This window comes from Canis aureus, chromosome 13, assembly GCF_053574225.1.
Source record: "Canis aureus isolate CA01 chromosome 13, VMU_Caureus_v.1.0, whole genome shotgun sequence".
NCBI lineage: Eukaryota > Metazoa > Chordata > Mammalia > Carnivora > Canidae > Canis > Canis aureus.
In genome coordinates, this window is record NC_135623.1 from 49,537,452 (window position 1) to 49,560,881 (window position 23,430).

Genomic DNA, 23,430 nt, shown 5'->3' on the forward strand with positions numbered 1-23,430 from the left:
AGAATGATCATAAGTTGACAAGAAACACAGACATCCCAATTGAAAAGTGGGCAAAGGACTTGGGTAGGCCTCTTCTGAAAATCTAACTCCAAATAAGCAATAATCATATAAGCAATAATCATATAAAAAGATGTTCAGTCTCACTAGTAATAAGGAAATTGAAAATACACATGTATTTTGATATATTAAGTACCTACCAGATTAACAATTAAGTCTAATAACAATAAACATTGATGAGGGTATGGAGCACTAGGAATTTTTAAACATTGCAGGTGGGAGCCTAAATTGGTAAAACCATTTCAGAAAATCATTTGGCATAATCTGCTAAAATTCACATATCCTGCAACCCTTCAATTCCTCTCCTAGTTATGTATAGTAGAGAAAATAGTGCACAAATGAATCAGGATGCTTATACAAATATGTGCATTGTAGTACTGTGATAACAGCCCAAAATGGAAATGACCCAAAGTACATCAATAGTCAAATGGATAAGTTGTGGTGTGTTCATATAATATAAAATTATATATCACTGAAAATTAAAGAACTATAGCTATCTGAAAAATATGGTTGTATATTACAAACATAAGGAAAGAACAAAAAGTCAATTACAAAAGAGTGTATTCAAAATGACTCCATTTAAATATAGTTCAAAAATAGAGAAATCCAAACTATATTGTTTAGGGAAAACACATAGGTAGCAAAACTACAGAAAAACCAGAAATGATTTTCACAAAAGTCTTCTGAAGAAAGAAAGGGGGTATTGGATCAAAGGGCTTCTAGGATCCTGGAAACTTTTTTTTTTTTAACATAGTGGTTCATTTCGTAATTATTTTAAAAATCTTAATTTTATGTACAATTTTTCTCACATTAAAGAGTTCAAAGAAAATCTAATATTCTTCTCTTTGATCACTGTTTTAATTTGTTCAGGCTGCGCTGACAAATTACCATAGACTGTGTGGTTTATAAACAACGGACATTTATTTCTCACAGTTCTGGAGCTGAAAGTGGGATATCAAAGAACCAGCATATTCCGTGTCTAGTGAGAGCCCACTTTCTGGTTCACGGATGCGCCTTCTCCCTGGGTCCTCACATAGTGAAAGCGGTGAACTAACTCTCTGGGCTCTCTCTTTTTTTTCTTTTTTATGTATATTTTTTTTATTGGAGTTCAATTTCCCAACAAATAGTATAACATCCAGTGTTCATCTCCTCAGTGTCTCTGGGATCTCTTTCATGAGGCTGCTAATCTCACTCATGAGGGCTCTATCCTTATGATCTAATCACCTCCCAAAGGGCCATCCCTTGAAACCATCACCTTGGGGTGTGCGCAAGGATTTCAACATATGAATTTTAGGGGACACTCAGACCAGAGCAACCACAATCTTTTATACACCCTAGTATCTCAACCCATTCTTCAATGTCAGATTTCAATGTTACCTTAGTCCGTTGATTCCTTTTTATTTATTTATTTTTCTTACAGCCACCAATCCTTGCCTGATTAGCCCTTTCCCCTCTGGCGACCCTCTGGCATTTCATACTTGTCATTCATGTTGTGTTAGCACTTTCAACTTCTTTAGTCCCTTTCCTTCTCACCATATTCACTCAGGAAACTGCCGATGTTGGCAGTTTTGATTATCTACCTTCTCACAGGCTCTGGAATCTGGGGTGACGCAGGGATGATCAAACATTAAAAGATATTTACAACTTGACTCACTTATGTTATTTAGTCTTGGTTAGACTGTCAATCTGCTTGGAAATCATTTTTATGGTCCCAGTTTGCTTTTTACTCTATTCTCTCAAGCAACTGTGCTATAATTTTATCACTTGGCTAAAATTCCCTACCATGTTTTTGCTGAGTTTTATGCCCTTTTTATAAATGTTCCACTGGATACCACCTCCTGAAAATCATATAGACACTTCAAACTCAGTATGGCCACATTGAAATCATCATATCCCTTATTCTCCTTCAAAGAAGGAATACCTGCTCCCGGTACACACCACCCAGGAATCTAAGCCAGACACCCATGACTCAGTGTCGCAGTTCTCTTTCTTAATAATATCACCAATTCTTTACCATGTCTCATACTGAACAAACTCAGTGTAATTTATTTTTCTTCTCCTTCTTTAGCCTCTAAGGCACTGTTCTAATGCCATCCACCATGATTTCTCAAGGAGACAGTTGAAGAACTGTCTCTATAGATTTTCTGTCTCCAGACTCACTGTGAAGCATAACCACTGCATGCCAACTACTCATGCAATTATGCAGGTAATATTATTTGAGAGTGCCCCAAACTTATAGGGAAAAAACCCTCCAACTCTGTAGCTTGTGTATATAGTTTTTATAATCTGAACACAGACTCCTGACTGACTCCTCTACTGTCCTGTCTCCCATTTATTCTTTGGTCCAGCCAAAGTGACCTTTTTGCTCTCATCTGATTATGCCTCCATGTCTTTTATTTATGCATGCCCATGTCATGCATAAATAAAGTCTTGAAAAAAAACCTTCCTATTTCTGGAATTATCACAAAACCTGCTAGCCTTAACACAACGACTTCATGCATAGTGCTGTATCTTTAAATTTGGGGATGACTGGTGATGTGGAATAGGAGAAGACTTAGGTTTGAGGGAATGCATAGAAAAATGATCATAACATTTTTATAAAGATGTCATGAGAATTTTTAAAAAAGATTTTATTTATTCATGAGAGACAGAGAGAGAGAGAGAGAGAGAGAGGCAGAGACATAGGCAGAGGGAGAAGCAGGCTCCATGCAGGGAGCTGGACGTGGAACTCGATCCTGGGTCTCCAGGATCATGCCCTGGGCTGAAAGCAGCGCTAAACCGCTGAGCCACCTGGGTTGCCCAAGAGTTTTTAAAGCTCTATAAAATAAAAACAAGTCTTCTCGTCTGCTTTTTTATGCCTGTACTTAAAAGGGATAGAAGATATAGAGCATTCATACTACAATAGTGGATCAAAGGTCTAGATTACAAGAGATAGCTACAAATCTACAAGGCCTCAATAAACATTCTTCATATTATGCTCCATGCATGGAAGAAATTGCTAGCTGGTTGTCAAATGGATAAGTTGTCCTCTTTCCCTGGGCACTTTGACCATTTTTCCAGATTCCCAGGGAGACAGGTAAGGCCACGTGACTCAGTTCTGCCAATGGATTATGAGTGGAAAGGACATGTGCTGTATTCTAGCTGAGTCACAGAAACCTCCCATGCTAATCTTCCTTGCTCTTTTCCACTTGCAGGTGGCAGGAATGGAAAAGATTCCTATGGGGACCATGGAAACCAGATGTTAAAAAAGAGAGCACAAGATGGAGAGAAAAGACTCTGTCCTTTTGCCACTGGAAGGAGGAAAGGTACTCAACCAGGAATATCCAGAGATCAGACTGTTATGTGAGCAAGAAATAAACTTTTATTGTGAAAAGTGCTGAATGGCGAGATCTGTTTGTTATAGTAGTAAGCCTAATCCTAAACTACACAGAAAAATATTTCCTTTCTCAGCTATTTGTTCATGCATTCCTTTCCTTTGAATTATTTAAAATGTGCAAATAGGTTTGGGCCATTTTTCTTCTACTCCCATTTTAATAAGAAAAACAAATTTAAAAAAGAGCTTTATCCATACTCAAACCCTGTGGATACAAAATCTCACTTTACCGCTTTGCCATGCACTCTAGCTTGTCCTTGTCTGAATCCGTTAGGTGGCTCATCTCCCTGAATATCCTTCTGACCTTAGGAGAAGGGGAAAGAGAGATTCCAGAGCCAGCAACTTTTGAGTTAAAGAGATGATGACTCAGAATTACACACAGCACTTCCTCTCACACCTCATTTATTTGAAGCTGGTTATATAGCAAGAGAAGTGGAAAATGTAGTCTCTAGATGGTAGGCTGTTACCAGCTTCTATTACTAAAATAAGAGAAAGGGATCCCTGGGTGGCTCAGTGGTTGAGCGTCTGCCTTCAGCCCAGGGCATGATCCTGGAGTCCTGGGATCAAGTCCCATATCAGGCTCCATGCATGGAGCCTGCTTCTCCTTCTGCCTACGTCTCTGCCTCTTTCTCTCTCTGTGTGTTTCTCATGAATAAATAAATAAAGTCTTAAAAAATAGAAAGAAAAGAGAAAATGGGTATTGGGGAATAAGTAGCTGTTCTGTTGACTTAAATATCCATACACACTTATTTTCACTTTTAAACCACCTTAGTTCTCTCCCCAAGACAGACAAATCAGCTCAGACTCCAGAACATTAAGTGGTACACAGTCCTTTCCATCAGTTTCAAATGTGGTTCTTTGGGCTCTAGAAATCTAAAGAGTAATACATAAATAATGTATATCTACTTCTCATCCATAATAATCATCTATTACTGTGTAATAAATTACTCTAAAATTTAGCAGCTTAAAACAACAAACATCTATATCTCACAGTTTTTATGGTTCAGATGGGACAGGTCCTAGGGAGGGAGTCTTCCTACTGCTGCTGCTATCAGTTCTCCACCGACACCTTTCACAGAGGCACAGCCCCTAAAGTCTCACAAGGATGCACTACAATGTATGAGTGACAATTCATATCTTAGTTACTTACCACTATTCAGGTGGCAAGGTGGAAGGAAGGCTTTTGCTCTTTGTTTTTGTAATTTTCTACTCATATTTGGGTAACTCGGGGTGGGGGGGAGGACAGGGTAATGCGGTGGAGGAAAGTCCTTGCTGTGACTATTTTGATATTCATTAGAAACAATATATCCTTTCTGAGATTTTTGCAGTATTATTAAACAATGGAAAAGGTTAAAAAAAGTTCGGGAGTGACTTTCATGGAAAGTTCTGGTTCAGGGTCTCTCATAAGTTGCATTCAAGACGTTGGCCAGGTCTGCAATCATCTGAAGACTGAACTGGGGCTGAGAATCTACTTTCAAGAGGGTGCACGCATTTGGTTCTTGGTAGGAGCCTTGAATTATTTGCTATATGGACATCCCCAAAAGGTCGCTTGAGTATCTTCACGACATAGAAGCAGCTTTCCTTTCTTTTTGTTTATCTTTTTACAAGTTTTATTTAAATTCCAGTTAGTTAACATACCGTGTAATATTAGTTTCAGGTGTGCAATTTAATAAATCATCAATTACAATACCCAGTGCTCATCACAAGTGCCTTCCTTAATCCCTATCAACCATTTAAACCATACCCCTACCCACCTCTCCTTCAATAACCTCAGTTTTTTTCTCTATAGTTAAGAGTTTGTTTCCTTGCTTGCTTCTCTTTTCTTCCCTCTATGTTCATCTGTTTTCTTAAATTCCACATATGTGTCAGATCCTATGGTATTTGTCTTTCTCTGACTGCTTTTTTCACTTAGCATAATACTCTCCAGCTCCATTCATGTTATTGCAAATGGCAAGATTTCAATCTTTTTTAATGGTTGAATGACATTCTATTGTATATATATGCCATTTCTTTATCAATTCATCAGTCGATGGACATTTGGTCTCTTTCCATAATATGGCTATTGTTGATAAGGTTGCTATAAATATCAGGGTGCATGTATCCCTTTGAATCAGTAGTTTTATATGAAAGGATAGTAGTGTAATTGCTGAATCATAGCATAGTTCTGTTGACAGCTGTTTTCCCCTATGGTGACTGATCAAACAGAGAGAGACCATCAAAACACCTTTTTTTTTTTTTTTTTTTTAAAGATTTCATTTATTTATTCATGAGAGACACAGAGAGAGAGGCAGAGACACAGGCAGAGGGAGAAGCAGGCTCCATGTAGGGAGCCTGATGTGGAACTCGATCACGGGACTCCAGGATCACTTCCTGAGCCAAAGGCAGACACTCAACTGCTGAGCCACCCAAGCATCCCACACCTTTTGTGACCTAGTCTTGCATGTCACACACCACTGTCATATCCACTATCCTTTACTCACTAATAATAGCAAATTACCAAGTCTAGCCCACACTCAAGGGGAGGGGAATTGGGCTCCACCTTTTGAAGAGAAGATTACAAAAAAAATCTGTGATCATATTTTAAAACGATCACAGCCTGCTTTCTGGCTGTGTGTGTATATGTGATCATGTTCTTCATATATATTTTTATTATAGTAAAATATATATAACATAAAATTTACCATTTTAACCTTTTTAGTGTATAATTCAGTGGCATTAATAAGTACATTCACATTTTTTGCATGGCCATATATTTTTTACATTTGTTCCACACTCAACATATACTCATCCCTTCCCATATCTCCTCCCAAATCTCAACTCATATATGTCAGCTCTAGGATTTGACTTTGCCCTCTTGAAAAGCCTATAAACTAGCCTATTGCTGTTTCATGGATGCTGGGTGAAAAGAAAACATTTTATTAATCACAGAACAGCACACAGTAGGAGCATCACATTTGGATCGGCTCCCTTGTTCTCTGAATCCCATAGAGGTGGTGCAGAGAGGCCCAGGTGGGCATGTAGGGTGCCAGAAAGTGAATGCTGTGGATTTCTATCACAGTTGAGTTACCCTGAGCTTGGAAATCTCCCTCTTTTATGGCAAGCTAGCGTTTTATCCCTGTCATCAAATGGCATGGCATTCTTTCTATGTCTCCATCTTCATATATTGTTTTCTATTTCCAAAGAACAATAGTCATATTGGATTAGGGCCCATCCTAATGACCTCAACTTAACTCAATTACATCTGCAAAGACTATTTTCCAATAAATTGCTGTCTATATAGGTAAATCTGGGTTAGAACTTCAATATATCCTTGTTGGAGGAAGAGTTCAAGCCAGCACACCCCCATCATTCCTTTTTACAATACTCATGGTAATTATTCTATGTTCACCTTCCCAGGTAGAACATTTTTCCCTTTTTCATTGGATCCCCATTGTTTGAAATAACAGAGCACTTGTTAAAAGCAATCAATCTTTTTAATTCTTCCTTAATTTCCTGGTTGATCCTTTCATCTTTTAGCAGGATGGTCCTTAACCTCCACGTGTTTGAAATCCTTCCAGACTTCTTGTGATTTAGTTCTAATTTCAAGACATTATGGTCAGAGAATATGCAGAGGACGATCCCAATCTTTTGATATCAGTTCAGACCTGATTTGTGACCCAATATGTGGTCAATTCTGGAGAAAGTTCCATGTGCACTTGAGAAGAATGTGTATTCAGTTGCGTTTGGATGTAAAGTTCTGTAGATATCTGTGAAATCCATCTGGTCCAGTGTATCATTTAAAGCTCTTGTTTCTTTGGAGATGTTGTGCTTAGAAGACCTATTGAGTGTAGAAAGCGCTAGACTGAAGTCACCAAGTATAAGTGTATTATTATCTAAGTATGTCTTAACTTTGGTTATTAATTGATTGATATATTTGGCAGCTCCCACATTCTGGGCATATATATTGATGATTGTTAAGTCCTCTTGTTGGATAGATCCTTTAAGTATGATATAGTGTCCCTCTTCATCTCTCACTACAGTCTTAGGGATAAACTTTAGTTTACCTGATATAAGGATGGCTACCCCTGCTTTCTCTTGAGGACCATTTGAATGGTACATGGTTCTCCAACCTTTTATTTTCAGGCTGTAGGTGTCCTTCTGTCTAAAATGAGTCTCTTGTAGACAGCAAATAGATGGGTTCTGCTTTTTTATCCAGTCTGACACCCTGCGCCTTTTGATGGGGTCATTAAGCCCATTCACGTTCAGAGTTACTATTGAAAGATATGAGTTTAGTGTCATCATGATACATATTCAGTCCCTGTTTTTGTGGATTGTTCCATTGGACTTCTTCTTAAAGAGGAATTTTAAGAGTTCCCCTTAAAATTTCTTACAGAGCTGGTTTGGTGGTCACATATTCTTTCAGTTCCTGCCTGTTTTGGAAGCTCTTTATCTCTCCTTCTATTCTGAATGAAAGCCTTGCTGGATAAAGTATTCTTGGCTGCATGTTCTTCTCATTTAGGACCTTGAATATATCCTGCCAGCCCTTTCTGGCCTGCCAGGTCTCTGTGGAGAGGTCTCCTGTTAATCTAATATTTCTCCCCATAAAATTTAGAGATTTCTTAACTCTTCCTGCTTTCAGGATCTTCTCTTTATCTTTGGAATTTGCAAGCTTCACTATTAAATGTCGAGGTGTTGAGTGGTTTTTATTGATTTTAAGGGGGCGGGTATCTCTCTATTTCCTAGATCTGAATGCCTGTTTCCCTTCCCAGATTAGGAAAGTTTTCAGCTATGATTTGTTCAAATACGTATTCTGGCCCTCTGTCCCTTTCGGCGCCCTCGGGAACCCCAATTAAACGTATATTTTTCTTCCTCAGGCTGTCATTTATTTCCCTTAATCTATCCTCATGATCTTTTAGTTGTTTGTCTCTTTTTTCCTCAATTTCCCTCTTTGCCATCAACTTGTCTTCTATGTCACTCACTCGTTCTTCCACTTTGTTAACCCTAGTCGTTAGGACCTCTCTTTGGATTGCATCTCATTTAACTGATTTTTCATTTCTGCCTGATTAGATCTAAATTCTGCAGTCATGAAGTCTCTTGAGTCCTTTATGCTTTTTTCTAGAGCCCCCAGCAGCTTTATAATTGTGCTTCTGAATTGGCTTTCTGACATTGAATTGTAATCCATATTTTGTAACTCTGTGAGAGAGAGGACTGTTTCTGATTGTTTCTTTTAAGGTGAGGTTTTCCTTCTAGTCATTTTGCTCAGTGCAGAGTGGCCAAAAACAAGTTGCATTGGGAAAAGGAGAAAAGGGAGAAGAGAAAGAAGAAAAAAAAAGAAAAAAGAAAAAAGAAAAAAAAAAAGAAAGAAAGAAAAAAAAAGAAAAAAAAGAGAAGAAAAGAAAAAAGAAAAAAGGGGGGGGGGTGGAGCAAACAGAAATAAAAAAACAAAAAACAAGGGGAGTATCCTCTGATTCTGTATACTGTAAATCCCTTGACTTCCCCTGGAACTTTCCAGTGTTGCTTGGTCAATAATTTGTTTTCCCCCTGTCCGTCTAGCTGGTCTTCTGGGGGAGGGGCCTGTTGTGCTGATTTTCAGGTGTTAGCACTTGGGGGAGCTGCTCTGCGCCCTGCCTGGTGCAGGGCTCAGTGGGGGTTGTTTACCCCGTGAGGCCCCAGGAGGAACAACCGCAGTGGCGGGGCCAGCTCTGGAGCCCTGGAGTCAGCTCCTGCAGTAACCCCAGAGCTCTCCGTCTGCAGGGCCTGGAGGCTCCCGGGCGGGGCCCCTGATCTGCTCAGCTCGGGGCAGGAGCGTCCTTGCTGTCCTGGGCCCTCCCGGCCTCTGCCTGTCCCGGGGGAGGCCGGATCCTGGGCTGTGTCCCCAGTGTCCTCTGCTCCCGGGCCTGCGCTGTTGGATTCGCGCTCCCGGTGGCGCAGCCCCCTCCGCTGAGCCTCCCCAGAGCCCCTCCGAGCTGTTCCCCGAGCCGCGCAGGCCCCTCCGCGGAGCCGCTTCCTCTGCCCGAGCCCCTCCGAGCTGCTCCGGGTCCCGCCGTGCGCTGCAGCCCTTAGGGAGCTCGGCGCACTCTCCCGGGGCGCAGGTGTCTGTTACTGTCCCAGGGAGCCTGAGGGCATCCCCGCCCTCCTGGGGTCCTGCTCCAACTCCCTGCGAGCCCCTTTCCGCCCGGGAAGGTTGGTGCAGCTCCTGCTTCTCCGGGACGGGGCTCTCCTGTCCTGGGGACTCTCGCCCCGGCCTCAGCCCGGCAACTCGCGGGGCCCCTCCCCCTTGGAGGCCTTTTGTTTCTTTATTCTTTTCCCCCGTCTTCCTACCTGGATAGAAGTGCGAACTCTTCTCACTGTAGCACTCCAGGTGTTCTCTCTTTAAATCTCAGGCCGAATTCGTAGATTTTCAGGATGATTTGAAGGTTATCTAGGTAATTTGGTGGGGACAGGTGACCTGGGGACCCTACTCTTCCATCATCTCGCCCCGCCTCTTCCTGTGTCCTTTTTAACTCTGCCCTTTACTCATTCTACCTTTGTTGGCCTCAGGATCTTTGCCCCCTGATACTCCTTCAGTCTGGAATGCTCTTTCCCAACATAATGTCTTGGCTCATGCCTCTTGTAGGATCTTTGGTTAAATGCTATCCTTTCCATGATGTTTAAATTGCAACCTCCCAGAACAATTCTTTCCTCCCTTCTCTGCCTTATTTTTCCTGTTGCAACCATGATCATCTAACACAGTATATGCAATCTCACAGTGATCCAAACTCCATCAGAGAAGGATTTTTGACTAAGCTTTTCATTTCTAGATTCCCAGAATCTAAAATGGTGCCTGGCACAAAACAGATGCTCCACAAATAGTTGAAGAAATGAATGAATGAATGAATGAATGATAAGCACTAGTCAGTCTTTTCCATCTAGGCAAAGGCCTTTGTGGCCCTAGAGGCTCATAATTAATTTTCTTAAGACCACTTGACCAGCAGGGGTGGGGGAATGGTAGGATGGGGTGTGGAAGCCAGAGGTGAGACAGAGGGGACTAGTTGGAAATGGGGGGGTAGGATTTGAGGGGAGCTCAGAAACCTTGCTCTATAAAGCCCAAGTTCATAGGATTGATATGGCAGTTTCTATGGGCTGTGAAATAGGAGTTTAAACCAACTGAACAAATATTTAATCATGGTGTAAGCATTTGTTTCAGGAAGGGGCTGGAATCTGCGGGAGACTGAGGGTTTGGGTCAATATAATGGGTATTGCAAATTTACCAAGTCCTTGGAGTTGTTTTATCTCTCACTGATCCTATTCCCCCCTCCAACATACACACATCACAAGCTTCCTTTAAAAACATTCCTTGTATGTTGTTCCTGCTTTTTTTGTTGTCAGCCTAATTGTGGAAGGAAGTAGGGCATGCTAAGAAAGCACATGCAGGCTTATGTGTAAGCCAGAAGCTGAGAGGAGTCTTTATCTCCAGGAGTACACATGACAGATCAGCAGCATAAGCTTCCTTTTTGGGAAGCACGATAGTGGTCTGAGCAGTTTGGTGGAGCTGTGTGGCAAGGGCAACTATTCCTAAAACAACATTCCAACCCAACTGAACTATGTGTGTTATTGTTTAAATAGAGGTCCCTTTCCTTGGTTTTCTCTGAAAGCAGATATCGAAAATATACACAGACTTGTCTTCCCAAATACATACCAAGAAAGGGGATCTGGCCGTTAAAATGAAAATGACAATTCTTCAGGCCAGGTATTTCAAGGTTGAGTGTTTTCCCCAGGCTGAGTGTTTGATTTAAAACAACAAAACAAGCTGGCAGGTTGCAGACGGGGCTTGATACATTCTCAATATAAATGATGAAGCACAGTGCAGGCCCTGGAGTTCACCTCCCCTTAGGCATTCAAAAAAACAAAAACAAAAACAAAAACAAAAAACAAACAAAAAAACCCCCAAAAACAATAACCAAAAAAACCTCACAAACAAACAGGGAGGTGCCCACATCCCAGGATCTGAGCAGCAGCCAGTTCAAGTGCCAGTATTTACCTTCTTTGCATCAGCAGTGGTCACTGAGAAAGATTAAATGAGCTCCACACTCCCTCTTAATGAGACAAATTGCTACTTCATCAATGTCAACTGCTCAATACCTGAGTTTCACTTTGTATTAAGCAAAAAAGCAAAATCTAATTCCTTCTCAGAACCATGAGACAAAATCCAGATTTATGCTCTCACCACAAACTGGATGACGGAGAACTCAAAAGGAGAGAGAAGACTAATAGGGGAAAAAAAAAAACACAAGAAAAACTAGTGTCCTACAGCAGAGGGAGAGATGGGTGTCTTTCTACATTGTGCATCAGATTGTTTTATAAACATTTATGAAAGATTAAAAACCACTGAGCATATTAAGTCACTTCTGTATTTATGAGACATTATCACTTATGAATTACAACTCTGGGCCTTAACCAGTGAGTAACACTGACAGTGGATGAAAAAAATTAACACTGGATAAAAAGGCTTTATTGTATCTGTATTAAGTGTGTGTGTTTGTGTATATGTGTAAACCCGCTAAGTACTTTTAACATTTACTACACAGATTCTTTTTCAGTTCAAATTAAGGCGGTTTCAAATTAAACATCACAGTTTCACATACATGGCCTAATTAAGTCTCACAACAAGGTTATGATTATTTCTCTTTTGGAGATGAAGGACCGAGATGAATGACCCTTAGCTGAGGGTCACACAGCTAGCAACGAGGACCAGAACACCTAAATGTAGTGACCTTTCTCTGTTCCATTAGCTGCCATTCACTCATCAAGCTACCATTTATTCAGTACTTCCTACATGTTGTAGGTTTGGTTTTTTTTAAAAAAGATTTATTCATTTGAGAGAGAGAGAGAGTACGAGTGAGGGAGAGGGGCAGAGGGAGAAGCAGACTCCCCACTCGGTCCAAGGACCAAGGACCAAGGCCATGACCTGAGCTGAAGGCAGATACTTTACTGACTGAGCCACCCCAGAACCCCGTCCTGGGTTTTTATATATTGTATTTCATGCACATGAACACCCCTGCAACAATAACCCTACAAAATGTGTGTTTTTAATCACCACTCCTGCTTTACAGAGGAAGAAATTGATAGAAGTCATTGGAGAAAACTGTCTTAGGTTTCTCCACTAGTAGATGGTGGTGCCATATTGTCACAGGACTTCTGATGCCAAAGCAGTCACCCTTTCTATGTAGCACACTGCCTGAGAAGATTTTTTAAAAGATTTCTCTCCTTTAAAAACGAGACCAGAAAAACACAGAAACAAACCAACAAAAAACTTGAAGTTCATACAAATGTAATAATAAATAAAGGTATTTTGAATATGGTTCATAGTAGAACATGAAAATAAAACTCATAGAAGAATATGCCAGTGTGGTGTGACAAGTAGAAGGTGTTTTTCAGCTTTCTCATGTACTATATTTTTGTGTTTCATATGATCCTGCTTTGGTGAGCTTCCTGTGAGCTTCCTGTGAGTCTTTAGTCTTTCTTGCAGTTTCCCCAAACATTTTCCTTAGCTGAGTGGCAGGGCATTCCTTCCTCACTGGAGGACCTACGAGCAGTCACAGGGATATATTCATATTCCCAGGGAGCAAAGTGGAGGGAAAGCTGCGAAATAGGTCTAAAGAACATACTTTATCTGATCCTTCAAGATAAAAATCAAATGCTATTGAAAGGCACAAAATCAATTTTCTATTTAGTTGACCGATGCTAAACAATAAAAAAAAAACAAGTCTAATTACTTAGATGCCTAAAATCCCATATTTTGAAACTTCATTTACTTTTGTAAGGATAAGTATTTCCATAGAACAATTCCACCTGCAGAAAATGCTGGTTTTCTGAGAGAAGAATGCACCTTCTGAAAGCATGAAGAGGATGACTAGATGAAGAGACACTAGTCCCAAACATAAATGCTATCTCCTAGAGATATCTCACATTCCCTCTCCAGCCCCACAGCCCTTTCTTAGAGATCCCACTCTCAAAACTGCCCCTATAATTTTTGTTCAGACCCTGAGGGATCTACTTCCCTGGGTCCAGAGAAGTTGCTCAATAAACAGTTGTTGACTGTACTAGTTTTCTGTTATTGCTACAACAAATGACCATACACTTAGTGGTTTAAAACAATGAGAATTTTTTATCTTACCTTTCAGGAGGCCAGAAGTTCAAAATGTGTCTCACTATGCTAACATCAAGGTGTCAGGAGGGCTGGATTTCTTCTGGAGGCTCCAGGGGAGATGAGTTTCTTACCTTTTTCACCTTCTAGAGGCTGCTCACATTAGTTGGTTTGTGGCCTCTTCCTCCCTCCTCACAACTAGTGATGTCATGCCAAGTCCTTTCCAGGTTGCCTTCTTTCTGGTACCCCCTTTTCTACCTCCCTCTTTTACTTTTAAGGACCCTAGTGATTACATCAGACCCACACACATAATCTGGGATGATCTCCCCATCTCAGAGTCAGCTCGTTAGTAACTGTAATTCCATCTGCAACCTTGTATCCTCTTTACCAGGTCACACGGCATAGTCCTAGATCTGGGGATTAGAACATAGACGTCATCAAGGGAGAGGATGAGTGAAGATGCAGTTCATACATACTGATGGACTGGATGAACAAACTAGAAAAAAAATAAGGTTTGCCTCATCATCCATTTTTTAATTCAAAGCATGGTTTTGAATTGACGGTGTATAAAGACCATAAATTTCAAAAGAACCCAAAGACTAGAAGCTTGCATTCATCACTTTGCAAAGTCCATTGACTGTCTAATGACTTTAAGAACAATAATCTACAATGATAGTGGGAGATCAAGTGATTGATATCAGAGTATTTAAATCTCTATGCTGTAAAAATAAAAATCAAGCGCTTTCATCAGGAAAAATAAATTATGAAAAGGCTCAAAACCATTGTGTCTATTTTATATCTGCCTTCCTGATCATACTTAGTATGGACTGAGGAAATGCCAAAAATCCCAGGGATATCATTTTCTTGAATACAGATCCTCATTAGAGCAAAACCAAAAGAACTGAACTGCTTTATCACTATCCTGGGGGGAATAGTGCTTAAATATATGTGTTAATAATACATTTTTAAAAAATTTCTGTGACATACAACAGTGAACTTTGTTCTTCCTATCAATAGCCTCATTGCCTGACACTTTACTAGCAGGAAACTTATGTAAGGCCTTCACTGACGATCTCCACTCCACTGGTGTGGGACGAGTTTCACACCACAAAGTAACCCAGATACATCTTTCTTTTTTCCCATCAGAGGAATAGGAATACAACTCTCTCCACCCAATTGGAAGGGCGTGTAAAACTAGATATTAAGTTTCCAAAAGACATTTAAGGTCACTATTAGCATCTAGTATCTGGCATCCTTTTATACAAAATAAAAGTGCATTTTGGATGCACTTTTCCCAAACCACAGTAATATCCCCATGCCTCTCACATCTACAGGGCATGAAACTGACCACATCCAGAGAAGTAATCCTCTCACTTGGAATTTAGAATCTCCTATGTCCTCTTTAATATATCCTCAGTTAAAAAAATTTTCTTTCAAGTTTTCTTTTGGGATCTCACTGTTGTTGATGACCTACCATATCTTAAGGGACAATTGAAAACAATCTACCAGAAGTAGAAAGCCATCAATTCTAGCTGGTAATTTCCCATATTACTCTTTTTTCTTAATACAGGCCAAATTACTCTACTAAGCATCACATAGATTACCTTATTTAGTTTAATACTAAGAAAACTATCCCCACTTAATAGATAATGAAAATTAGGGCTAAGCAAAATTAACATACTTAATATCTGACTTCTAGAAATTGTGGATTAGGGACTCTAACCTGTCTGAGGTCAGTATCCATGACTTTGAATGAAGAAAATTAGTGTGACCATTCCCAGGAGCTAGAATGATTTTATTTTATTCTCTTATGAAGAAATCTAATAAAATAATTATTGAATGTTTAATAGGCCCTATGGAAAAGTAAAATCTTTTAAAAAGCTATTCCAAAACTGTCATGCAACATTAACATCATACTATGACTTTGTTAATAATCTAAATATATGGTAGCATAGGATCTGAAATTCAAAGAATTGCAAAAAAAAAAAAAAAAATGTGTTTCTAGATCTTGTAAAAGGGCAGAGTTTTCTATTTATTCCTTACTGCCTTTTCTAAATTTTACTCTCCCATTTCAAAAATCACAAAATGACACATTTTGGTAATAAATATTGTTTTGATCTTTTAAAAGTAACTTTGAGGGAATCCTTGGGCAGCTCGGTGGTTTAGTGCCTGCCTTTGGCCCAGGGTGTGATCCTGGAGTCCTGGGATGAAGTCCCACCTCAGGCTCCCTGCATGGAGGCTGCTTCTCCCTCTGCCTGTATCTCTGCCTCTCTCTCTCCTCTGTGTCTTTCATGAATAAATAGATAAAATCTTAAAATAAATAAATAAATAAATATAACTTTGAGCAGCTATGGTATACAACTGTTTGTGTTTATATATCATATATAAATATATCTAATTTTAATTGTAGTAAAAACATAATATAATATTTACCATGTTAACCATTTTTAAATGTACAGTGCAGTTGTGCTAGATTTATTCATTGTTGTGCAACAGATATCCAGAACCCTGTCATCCTGCAAAACTTAAACTCTATAATCATTAAACAAAAAAAATCCCCATTTCTGCCTCTTACCCTCAGTCCTTGGCAACCTCCACTCTATTTTATGTCTCAATGAATATGACTACTTTAAAAATCTCATATAAGTAGAATAAGACAGTATTTGTCCTTTTGTAACTGACTTATTTCACTTAGAATAATGTCCTCAAGGTTTATCCATGTTGTAGCAGGTGACAGTATTTCCTTCTTTTTTAAGGCTGAATATATTCCATTGTATGTATAAAACACATTTTGTTTACCCATTCATCCATTGATGGATGCTTGGGTTGCTTACACTTTTAACCTGTTGTGAATAAAGCTGCTATGAACATGAATGAGGAACTATTTCTTTGACACTATGTTTTCAGTTCTTCTAGCTATAAACCCAGAAGTGGAACTGTTGGAACATATGGTAATTCTATCTTTTTCTTTTGAGGAATTCCCATGCTGTTTTCCAGAGTAGCTTTACCATTTTACATTCCCATCAACTGTGCACAGGGTTCTAATTTCTCCACATGCTCATCAACACTTGTTATCTAAATGCAAAGGAAAGAAACTGGACTCTGACACTATATACAAAAATTACCTCAAATGAAGTTAAGATCTAAATGTAGGACCTGAAACTATCAAACTCCTAGAAGAAAACAAGGGAAAAGCTTTATGGTAGCATTTTTTTTTTTTAAGATTTATTTATTTATTTATGATAGACATAGAGGGAGAGAGAGAGGCAGAGACACAGGAGGAGGGAGAAGCAGGCTCAATGCTGGGAGCCTGACGTGGGACTTGATCCCGGGACTCCAGGATTGTGCCCTGGGCCAAAGGCAGGCGCTAAACCGCTGAGCCACCCAGGGATCCCCTATGGTAGCATATTTGACAATAATTTTTTGTTTATGATACTGTTTAAAGACAACAAAAGCAAAAATAGATAAATGAGACTGAATCAACTTTAACTTCAACGTTGTGCATCAGAAGATATAATCATCAGAGTGCAAAAGCAACAGATTGAGAGAAAATATTTTCAAATCACATATTTGATAAGGGTTTAATATCCAAAATATATAAAAACTCTCACAACTCAACAAAAAATAACCCGATGAAAAAAATATGGGCAAAAAACTTGAATAGACATTTCTCCAAAGATGGTATATAAATGACCAATAAGCATGTGAAGAGATATTCAGCACCAATAATCATTAGGAAATGCAAATCAAAACCACAATGAGGGGCACCTGGGTGGCTCAGTTGTTGAGCATCTGCTTTTGGCTCAGGTTGTGATCTCAGGGTCCTGGGATCCAGTCCTACATCAGGCTCCCCGCAGGAAGCCTGTTTCTCCCTCTGCCTATGTCTCTGCCTCTCTCTCTGTGTCTCTTATGAATAAATAAATAAAATCTTAAAAAAAAAAACCCACAATGTGATACCTCACATCCATTAGGTAGAGTATTGTTAAAAAAACAACAGAAAACAACCTGCGTTTTCATATATTTCAACATTCATTAGTTTTTCATTGGTTTGCTACTTTAAAACATGGCATCCTATAAGTTTATAATGATATACAAATAAAGGTATGTTCTAACTATTGTTTAGTGACTTCAGTTGTGAATTTTCATCCAGTGGGTAAAAGTAAGCCCAGAACTAATGATAGAAACCCATTATGTTCCCACAGGCACATTTATGTACTCAACACACTTGTATTTAGTTTCTGGTCTTTGGGTTGGAGCCACAAAGTGGCCTTTTCCCTGGACTCTATTTCCTTGAAAGATTTAAAGCATATGTTGTTTTCCATTTGGGATTGACATTGTACTTTATGGAATCTGTTAGGCTTGTGGGATTTGTTGTTTAGTTCACAATAAACAAGGTCCAGCTAGTTCATATCATTACTTTGTGTGAATTAGGAAAAGGTTGCTTGCTTGTATAGACTGGGCCTCATAACTCAAGTCTCACTAAGTGGAATGAGGGGCTAGGTTCAGCATCCACAGCCCATTCATTTAGGTGTCCTTGTGCGATCCAGGAGAATAATTTTAGATATTAATTCCTCTTAGAGGATCTTGATAATATGGTACTTAATAAAATAGCATATTTAGCTCTCAAAACAAGCCTTTTTGTGACTTGATTTTCATAATGCCTTTAATCCTTCATCTTCTTCCAAGGCCAGACTCTTTGGAGGAGGTGATCTGAGCTATTCTTTTGCTGTGAAGCCAGGAAGTGGGTTTCTCAAGAGAAGCTGGCACCTCTGCTTCAAAGAGCAACCTGAGTAGAATTCCTCAAAAGCCAATTATGCAGTATGATGCTTTGGCCAATAGGGATTATTGTCTATTTGTAATGGTAGGACTATGATCATTGGCAATCTTCGGCCTGCTCAGAAAGCTTTGCTTGTATTTAACTTGTAAATGCATCTGAGGTCATCCTATTAATGAATTATTTATTCATTTATTGTATACATTTTTTCTTGCTATGTTCTTGGAAGACACAATGTAGAATCCTTCTCTGCTCAAGGAATTAAATTTTCGGCAGAGCAAGCTAATGAACACCTTCTTACATTGTACTCAAGAGGGTACATGCAATACAGGTCAAATAGATCTTGTTGAGTGTCTGACTTAATTTTGCAAATGAAAGATGCTGTAACTCTTGATATGAATGGATGGAATCGAATCTTTATGCTTTGGTTATTTTAAATCAATGCTGTACTCTAAAAAGACCATTTCAGACTACATATAAATGAATAAAAAACCTGAAAGGTCAAGAACTTTGAATTCTTCAGAATAAGCTGTCAAATATATTATAATCTACCTAGTATTGAACATATCTGAAATTACTCTGAGGATTCTACAGGGTACTTATCAAAGAAAATTAAAATCACAATTTAAAATAAAAATTTTTGAAGTAGCAAAATATATCCTTTCTCTTCATATTTAATACTTTAATTCTCATAAAGATTTTACTTATATCTGAAGACTTCTTTTTCACAGTAACAATGTCAGGTTCAGGAGGACAGATAAGAAAGCCTATTCTTTAACTATATTGATTGCTCTGCCTTACACTTTCAGTTCTTACAGTATTTTTTTATGCTATTAAATCACTTAATAGCTCAAGAGAGTGAGATAAAGATCAGAGTTTTTCCTGAAGTAATTCAAGGTTGGATCTATGTAAATCAGGCAATTGTATTTTCTTGCCACAAACCTGTTTCTTTGGAGCAGGAGATGTTTCCTTAAAGATAAGACGGTCTAGGGGATCCCTGGGTGGCTCAGCGGTTTGGTGCCTGCCTTCGGTCCAGGCATGATCCTGGAGTCCTGGGATCGAGTCCCACATGGGGCTCCCTGCATGGAGCCTGCTTCTCCCTCTGCCTCTCTCTGTGTGTGTCTATCATGAATAAATAAATAAAATCTTTAAAAAAAAAAAAGATAAGGCAGTCTAGAAAACAGACTCTGGAGATGTAAATATGAATTCTTTTTTTTTTTATTTTTTCAAACATGAATTCTTAATCTCACCTAAGAGCCATAAGATCTCACCACTCCAAACAAAAAATAAGTACATCTTTTACACATATTTTCCTCTCTGTATGTTAACTATCTTTTTACTCAACCAAGGATCTTATTTTATCTGAATGTCAGATATAATTTTCCAGTATTATAGACTGCAGACTATAAGTCAGATTTTACTCTGAGACTTGAATTTATGTCTTTGATAGGAGATACAATTTAACTCCACTTTTGCTTGCTAGCAGATGCTCACAAACTTAAAGCCTGAAGAACATTTAGAGGAATGGGCTGATTGATTATTGACCCTACTTAGCAAACCACTGGCTTGGGATACACCTGAATCAATCTTCATGATTTCCTGCTTTAATTGACTACCAACTCCATAATAAATAGATTAATTTGCAAAGGAAAAAGGCTGTCTTGCTTAAAGATTTTTGATTAACCTTGGAGTAGCTGTACTTTATAGTATTAAACATAGTTGTTTTAAAAGATTATGAAATGACTACGGTTTGTGCTCTGAGAATCAAGCCTTCAGACCAGGTATTGTGTGCTCTGATTTATACAGGAGAAGCATGTTTCTAAAAAGGCATAATTAAATTACACATTCAATGTAGGCATGACTTTTCCATAATTGCTATAGCCAGAGATGGGATTAGTAAAAGAAAAAAAGCCTCCTAGAAAGTTAACAGGGCTTGAATATTATTTAAAATATTAAAATCATTTTGATTTATAGTTGATCCATAAATTCTAAACTTTGGGCAAAGTATTTTAAAGCTGAAATAGACCACATACTCTAGTTTCCTTACTTTACAAACAAGGCAACTAAAGATCAGAAACATAAAATAAGCAATGGCCACATCAGGATTGGAACCGAGATCTCTGATGGCAGAAATATTTCTATTTCAACCATCATATTCCAAAACAGCAATTCGGTACTGATATTGTTATAAGGTCTTTCCTGAAAATTCTCCATAAAATAGAGGGATCCTTATTCTCACATATTGCATGCATTAATCACTCTGCAAGAATTTGGATTATGGATATCCCAATTGCTGAGTTCTGTGGTCCAGTAATATCTATTAAACTTTAAGAATGAGTCAGGGAATACTTTTGGGCCTTTTGAAGAGGATTTAAATGCAAGGGAAATGAAGGTCTTTCCATGGAGAGTGGGCAGTGTAGGACAAAGTGGGAGAGGGACTGGGAAAGTGAGAGATGGAGAAATCATATTGAGAAAACCAAAGGAAACTGGGCCAAATAGGAGATTGAGATTAATCAGAAGTCCTGAGTAAATGATGGGATTCAGTGGTGAGTTATCTTTTTAATTAGACTAGCTTGGGACCAATCTAGTGACATGGGAGCAAAGAGGGAAATGATCTTACTTGTCTAAATCTCTTTCTAAAGCCATTGCAGTTACTTGGAGCAATGTTGATGCTAAGCTGAGGCAATCTTGCATAGCTTGACACTGAGACGGTTTTGCTCTAAAGGCACAAGTTCGGTAACATACACGTTATTTATTCCTTATTAAAACTGGATAATTATTGTAAAGTATTGTAATTATTGTGTGCGTTGAATTGAAATATTTTGTAGCATGAATGATGGCAAAAACTTGAATATGATAATTGTCAATTAATATGTAAATTACTCTGAGCAGAAAAATAGTTTATCATTTTTATAAAAATTTATTTTTTATGGACTGGCATAAACTCTTTGATGATCTAAAAGTTCATTTTTTTTTTTTTAACAGAATGGAAATTTTAAGAGAACATCTAGAAGTTCAAAATTTATGTTAGGAGAATAAGGAAAGAAAAGTTCTAGTTATTTATTTTGAACTTTTTAAAAAAGATTTACTCATTTATTTGAGAAAGAGTGCTCAAGCAGGGGGAGGGGCAGAGTTAGAAGAAGAGAGAGAATCTTGAGCAGACTCCTCACTGAGGGCAGGGACTGACAAGAGGCTTGATCTCAAGACCGTAAGATCATAACCTGAGCCAAAATCCGGAGTTGGATGCTTAACCGACTGAGCCACCCAGGTGCTCCTTGAACTTTCTGTTAGTAATTTGGTAATTGTTTTTTCATAATCACATTGCCTGTGTCAATATTATTCTCTTGAAGCTTCTGAAATGCAGTATTTTTTTTTATGAACAACCTCTAGAGAACTAAAAACAAAATAATAATGAAGGAGCAGAAGGCAAGCTGAGGGCAAAGCACAAGCTGACACCATACAGCCCCACCCTCCAGTGGGATATGTGTGACATTCCTCAGGTGCTCCTAGCTGCCCTGGAACAAAGGAAAGGGAAAAAACAAATGGTTAACTGATAGAGATCACAGTCCTGTAGGACATAAGTCTCCATCAGTTTGCAACTATCTTATTGATTTACAAGAAAAAAGCAATCTTATCAATAGCCAAACTTCCAGAAATCTATAGACTCAATCTTCTGGACCGCTAACATCACCCTCCCCTCCATAGGATAGAAAATCTTCTATAATCAGTCACCACTAGCACTTAGAATGCAGCTCTTTCTGCCCACCAGTCCTGTCCTTGCACTTTAATAAAACCACCTTTTTGCACCAAGACACCTCCAGAATTTTTTCTTGGCCATTGGCTTCAACCCCACCACTCTAAACCACATAAGTAATGTGACAAAGAATATACTCATTGACAAGGTCCTAGGAGTCTCTGAAAATGAATTCCACAGTATAAGAACGGAGGTCTGTGAGGAAAGTAGTTTTCAATTCTTTGAACATTTATTTTCAAAGAATATAATGAACCAATGAAGACTAATAGGTGCTCTGGCCTTAAAATGTAAAATAGTGTGAGTACCACACACATAACAGAGAAAAGCATATTCCCACTCTGAGCCTCATTAATGATGAGTATTTACTATATTTTATGTTTAGTGCTTTTCAGGCATTATCTCCTATAATTTTCCAGCTTTATGAAATATGTGATTTTGAACTTAGGGATGTTAATCAGCTCTTCCAAGGCCACAGAGCTGGATTTCATGTATAATATTGTGATAAGCTCTTTGTTTTGGGGATGATATCTGTGGTTATCACATCTCCAATAGAGTGTGTAGGGCATCTGAGGTAACTGCAGACCTTCTGCCACTAGCCCAGGTGCTCTGACGGAGCAACCTTAGGTTCTTGGGCAAATTCCGGCACATGGCCTTTAAGGGTGAAGAGATGGGTGCGACCCACAATTGAAGTTAAACATCTTTTCTAATGCAATTTTTCTGAACTCCTTATAAAGAAACAATGACCCCTTGCAGGGAGTGCAGTCCTTAGATTCTTGCAGCTTCGTGTAAAATTTAAGGCTATTTTGAAAGGCTCAAGAAAGAGGTCAAAGAGGGTTTTCTTCTATTTGTATCAGGGAGACAACCATACTTCTGCTCTTTTAACTTTCCTCCATTATAACAGTGGAAGGGATTGAATTTGCTATTCTTTCTAGCATAGCACTGACTTATGTTGACAAAAGATTCCGAGGGTTGGCTTGGTAATCATGCTCAACAGACCAACTGAAAAGTTGGTATTTTAGCTCCAGGGGACTCCTGTGAGTGAGGCTGCATTTAAAAAATATACCAAAAAAGTGAAGTAGAAAACTAAAGATTTCATATATAGACAGAATGGAAATTATATTTGCTATGTCTTTAGTTGGTTTTATTGTACCCAATACTGCAATTGCTAAACAAATAGGAAAATAAACATTACAAACTGTGAACATGAAAAACAAATTAAGAGCTAAAGAAGGTCTAGGTATAGAGGCTGCTTTTAGACAACAGGCTGGAACAATGGAAACTTGATCAAGACAAAAGAGCCCACCTGGCTGGATACAGACAGGCCCACCTCAAAATGTCCAGAGGCCATAACTGACCAATGAGCTACT

At 38.7% G+C, this 23,430-nt stretch overlaps 1 long non-coding RNA gene across 5 annotated transcripts in view; it reads left to right on the forward strand.

Annotated features, from left to right (window-relative positions):
• The window catches only part of LOC144282475 (uncharacterized), a 134,612-nt gene that overhangs the window by 33,414 nt on the left and 77,768 nt on the right, over positions 1-23,430 (forward strand). For 3 of the 5 annotated variants that reach the window (XR_013350908.1, XR_013350907.1, XR_013350909.1), the window contains exons 2-3: positions 2,126-2,263; positions 3,252-3,362. This is a non-coding gene — a long non-coding RNA (uncharacterized LOC144282475). Of the gene's footprint in view, positions 1-2,125; positions 2,264-3,251; positions 3,434-13,572; positions 14,201-23,430 lie in introns of those variants that run through there. The other 2 variants (XR_013350910.1, XR_013350906.1) reach the window with 2 other exon arrangements.